Consider the following 6000-nt stretch of genomic DNA (forward strand, 5'->3'; position numbering starts at 1 on the left):
GTTTGTTTAAATTGTTTTTATATGTAGAAACTTAATAAAGATTTTTTTAAAAAAAAGAATATAATAGATTTTTTATTGGCCAAGTGTGATTCGACATACAAGGAATTTGTCTTTGATGTATATGCTCTGTGTATATAAAACAAAATATACATTTGTCAAGAATCATGAGGTACAACACTTAACGATTGTCATAGGAGTCAAATAAGCAATGAAGAAACAATCAATATTAATAAAAATCTTAAGGATACAAGCAACAAGCTACAGTCATAAGTGGGAGGAAATGGGTGACAGTAATGATGAGAAAAAACTAGAAATAATAGTGCAGACTTAGATGTTGACAAATGAATATTCAGTTTGATATAAAATATTGCTTGGAGGAATTCTAAATTATTCTAAATAAATGTGTTCCAAATTATATTGAATATTGAAAAATGATTGACATTGCTGTACCCATTCCTGTATATTTAAGATTTGCTATGTGGGTGAGCAATCCTGGGAAGGGGGCAAGTCTGAAAAAGACTGATAAGGCTTTTGATCTTTTTCCCACACCTCCCCTTCTTTTACAGCCTTCTGATATGGAGTCAGAGAAACCCGTCTCCACTCATAAAATACAATGTTTTCTTAAAGGCAAAGGTCACTGACAGGCAGCAATATAACGCTGGAGCCAGTCAACATTTAAAAGTCTTGGGAATTTAGCAAATTTAGGAAGATCTTACCTGATGAAGAACATAACAGAGAAAATATTTTCTAAGTTCCGCTGACCATAAAAGTGTATCACACCTATATTTCCTGTTTATGGCCACAGATAAACAGGAAGTATAGTTGTGATATACTTTTATGGTCAGTGGAACTTGGAAAATATTTTCTCTGTTATGTTCTTCATCAGGTAAGATCTTCCTAGATTTGCTAAATTCCCAAGACTTTTAAATATTGACTGGCTCCAGTGTTATATTGCTGCCTGTCAGTGACCTTTGCCTTTAAGAAAATATTGTATTTTATGAGTGGAGACGGGTTTCTCTGATTCCATATCAGAAGGCTGTGAAAAGAACGGGGAGTGGGGGAAAAGATGAAAAGCTTTAAAAACTTTTATCAGTCTTTTTTAGACTTGCCTCCTTTGCAGGATTGCCCTTTATTTTTTCCAGGAAAATATGGTCACTTTGTCTACAACCCGCATTGCAATATATGGAATCTCAAATATACAGGAATGTGCACAGCAACATCCATCATTTTTCAATACTGAGGTCCTCTCCAGAGCAGGCCTGCCATCAATTCCCGCTCTGCTGATGAAACCCCAGAAACGCTGGAAAGGCAATGTTGCTAGGATGCCATCACACCCCTAAACAGCTCCTCTATGGTCTAAAGCAGTGGTCCCCAACGTTTTTTCCACCAGGGACCAGTTTCAGCAAGACAATTTTTCTATGGCCCAGTGGGGGCGGAAAGGGGCGTGGTTGGGGGCGGGATTAAGCATGGGGGTGCTGGTCCTCCCCGCCCCTCTTTCCCGCCATCGTCCTGTGGCCGGCAGAACCTGCCTCCCAAGCCCTCTTGCCCAGCGGGAGCTAAGTGCTGGAGAGAGGGGGTCAGGCTGGCCCTCCTGCCTCCCCCCAGCCAAAAACGCAAAAGCGCCCGCGGCAGAAGCCAAAAGAGGCTTGAGCCTCTCGGTCTTTCCCGCCCCTCTGTCCCATCCATCGTCCTGTGGCCGGCAGAACCTGCCTCCCGAGGCCTCTTGCCCGGCGGGAGGCGAAGCGCTGGAGGGAGGGGGTGGCGGCATGAGGGCCGGCAGCTGCTGACTCCACGGACCGGTGCAACATGCCCCGCAGCCCGGTACTGGTCCACGGCCTGGTGGTTGGGGACCCCTGGTCTAAAGGAAAGCAATTGCATGGGGGACAAGGGAAGCGATATAAAGACATGTTGAAAGCCTCCTTCAACTTCCTCGATATCGATACCACCTCCTGGGAAACCCTGGCACAAGATCGAGCAACATGGCGCATGATGATCCAGCAAGGCTGATAGATATCTGAGGCGAGAAGAACATTCACAGCAGCAAAGAAGTGAGCACTCTGCAAAGACAGAGCTGCAAATGCTGTGACAATGGTGCCCACACATGTCCGCCCAACATGTGGCAGAACATTTCATGCCCGTAGAGGCCTTACCAGCCACCTGCGGACACATCACATACAACCCACAACCCATTAAATCTTAAGGTCTTCTTCAAACATGATGGATGAACATCATTATCTATGGCCATAAAACCCATACATCACACTCTTTTATACAAAGGGCTCAAAATGTTATATAAAATCTTAGGGATGTTCCAGTCTGTGGTCAACAAACCTTTTCCTTTTTTTGGAATAACAATAAAGAAGCAGCCTTACTATCCTTGCTGAAATTTTTGCTACCCATTTCTATTTTATTTTTATTTCTTTGTTAAATTTGGAAGCTAACAAAAGAACAAATCTAGAACTTGAAAGAAATGAGATAAACCTGGTCTGGAAAAGAAAGGAGATAACAGTCTCAACAAAATGAAATACTAGGAAATGTAATGAAGGAAAGTGAGGAAACTAGAATTAAAAACAATTATAAAGTGGGTTAGTTCATTTGGCAAAAGGGTCAACTAGATAATCTCCTTGGCTCCCTCCCCTTGTGGTACCCCACTGGAACCCACTGGTACCTTGTGGTACCCCACTGCTTACTTCTCTCCCTAAGGATTTGGACCCATTGACGACTATCGTTGTGCATGGCTGATCAACCAATTGTTAATCCATCTGGTTGTGTAGTCTATCCCACTTTTTTTAGCTTGCAGAGAAGTAGGTTGTGGTCCACTTTGTCAAATGCTTTGTTGAAGTCCAAGCATTTCTCTGGTCTATTAATTTTGTCACAATATTAAAGAATGAAATAAGAATGGTTTGGTATGATTTGTTCTTAACAAACCTGTGTTCGCTGTTGGTTATTACTGTACTTGTTTGTTTCTAAGTGATGGCAAATCTGTTTCTTAATCATTTTTTCCAGTATTTTCCCAGGTATTGATGTTAAACTGATTGGTCTGTAATTACCTGGGTCTGGTTTTTTGCCTTTTTTGTAGATGGGGATCATGTCAGCTCTTTTCCAGTCTTCGGGTAGTTCTCCTGTGTTCCAGGATTTTTGGAAGATGTGGTGCAGTCATTCTGAAATGATGTCTGCTGGTTCCTTTAGGACTGGGGTGTAGTCCATCTGGTCCTGGTGATTTATATTCGTTAAGTTCAGACAGGTGGTCTCTTGCTGCATTTTTGCTTATGTTGAACTTCATTTCGACTGTTTTTTGCAGTTGTGTTACTGGTTAGTTGTTCTGCAATTTATTCATTCTTTTAAAAATAGAAGTGTTGCTTAACAGAAAATCAAAAGTTGACCAACCTGTTAATAATACTGATAAAAGTAAGCCTACATTAGGAAAAACATAATGGAAGTTATTTTATAAGAAGTTGCATGTTGGGGGCGGGAGTTGCCCAAATCCAATAAAATCCTTTTTGGAGAGTGCCACCAATTCATTTATCTTTTTATCATTTCCACGGTTCAGAAGCAGTTTCCATAATAAATGAATCCAACTACCCTAATCGTACTGCTTGGTAATATAGTAACAAAGTGGGCATGACAGTCTTCCTGTTTCTGAGGCCTATATAGAATCCTTTTATTTATTTAGTTTTGTACATGGAAACAAAAGCTTTCTATTTTAGTTTGCCATTGTCTTTCGGCCTGTTCTGCAATTAGCACTGGGAGGCATTGAAATAAAAAGTTACGCTATTCAAGAATTTTTATTTCAACCATTGCAATTTGCCCTAAAATATTGACATTTTTGAGGTCCAGCTTTTCATTTCTTTAATTTCTTCCACGTCGATACATCATTATTTGTAAAAATGTCATCAACATTTTATATATAATGATGCCTAACCATTTTAAAGATTTATGTATTATTGGAAAACTTTAAAACTCTGTAAGTTTAATTTGGGTTTGGGGGCGTGAATGTGAAAAAAAAATGTATGAAAATTAATTGATACTTCAGACACCTCTGCTAATTCCTCTAATTCCTTCTTAATATAATTACCCAAATGAGAAATACAGTAATACCTCATCTTACGAACTTAATTGGTTCAGGGAGGAGGTTCGTAAGGTGAAAAGTTTGTAAGATGAAACAATGTTTCCCATAGGAATCAATGGAAAAGCCAATAATCAGTGCAAGCCCATTAGGAAAATCCAAAACATTAAGGCTTAAAAAAAAAAAAAGCTGCCGGTAGATGAAGCTGAGGCGAAGGAGTGGGGGGAGTGACAGCGAGAGGTGGCAAGAGGTGGCAGTCCCAACGAAGCAAGGCGAAAGGAGCCTCTCTTGAGCTCCATGGGTCTTTCCCTCCCGTTTTTGCCCACCCTGTCCTGATCATTTTCCCCACACCTTTCTCCTCTCTTGATCTCCATGGGTCCCTCCCGTTTTTGCCCACCCCACTCTCCTCCTCTCCCCCACACCTTTCTCCCCTCTTGAGCTCCATGCGTCTTTTCTTCCTGTTTTTTCCCACCCCACTCTGCACATCTCCCCCACATCTTTCTCCTTCCTTGAGCTCCATGCGTCTTTTCTTCCTGTTTTTTCCCACCCCACTCTGCACATCTCCCCCACATCTTTCTCCTTCCTTGAGCTCCATGCGTCTTTTCTTCCTGTTTTTTCCCACCCCACTCTGCACATCTCCCCCACATCTTTCTCCTTCCTTGAGCTCCATGCGTCTTTTCTTCCTGTTTTTTCCCACCCCACTCTGCACATCTCCCCCACATCTTTCTCCTTCCTTGAGCTCCATGCGTCTTTTCTTCCTGTTTTTTCCCACCCCACTCTGCACATCTCCCCCACATCTTTCTCCTTCCTTGAGCTCCATGTGTCTTTTCTTCCCGTTTTTTCCCACCCCACTCTGCACATCTCCCCCACATCTTTCTCCTTCCTTGAGCTCCATGCGTCTTTTCTTCCTGTTTTTGTCCCCCCTTCTCTGCCCATTTTTTCGATCCTGGGATTCCCCTCCTGGGATTTCCCTACAGCATCGCGTTTTTGTGGAAGTCTGGAGGTGGGGTTTCCCATGGAGGGGAGCCTCAGGGGATCCCAGGATCGCAAAAACTGGCGCTTGGCTTGCAATGAAAGTCTGGAAGCGGGGCATCCCAGCGGCAGCGGCAGGTTCGTAAGGTGAAAAAAGTTCGTAAGAGGCAAAAAAATTCCGAACCCTAGGTTCGTATCTCGAAAAGTTCGTATGACGAGGGGTTCGTATCATGAGGTACCACTGTATTTAAGAGTCAAGACCATATAATCTACAAACAGATTTAAAAGATACATCTTCTTGCCTATTTTTATCCCATTAATTTGATCATTAGACCTAAATGCAATTGCCAGCACTTCTATAGTTAGACTGAAGAGCAATGTTGATAAAAGACAACCTTGCTTATTATCTCTTAAAATTGTAATGGGAAACTGAACCATAACTATTAAGTTTTATGAGGCTTTGGTTGATCTGTTGATACGTTCAATCATTTTATCCAGCATTACCTAAGTGACCAATTGTAAGTTGAGGGTTATCTGTATATGGGTAGTCTTCGACTTACCATCATTCATTTTATGTTCATTCAACATTACTGCCAAAGTTCCTAGTAATACACCCAGATAAAACAGAACTCCAAATTCCTCAAAGAACAATTTATTGGGTACATCTCATTGGCACAACTGGTGAAAGTTGACTCGGGAAGTTCCCTTGGCTTTTGTCTAATTAAAAAGTAAACATTTCTCCTTTCCCCCAAATCGCTGGTCACACTGTTCAATCCAGTTGCTTGGTTACTTCACTCCTCCTCTAGCCAGTCATCTGTGAAAATGTCCTTGGTTCCCATAGGAGAACATTATTGTTTTGTCTACAAAACCCCATCTAATTATTTCTCCCCTTCCTGTGTTGTGTGGCAACCCTGAAACTTCTAAGATGGCCTCAGCCAGGTTCACTTCAGGGTGACAGCACT

This window comes from Erythrolamprus reginae, chromosome 1 (genome assembly GCF_031021105.1).
Source record: "Erythrolamprus reginae isolate rEryReg1 chromosome 1, rEryReg1.hap1, whole genome shotgun sequence".
Classification (NCBI taxonomy): domain Eukaryota; kingdom Metazoa; phylum Chordata; class Lepidosauria; order Squamata; family Dipsadidae; genus Erythrolamprus; species Erythrolamprus reginae.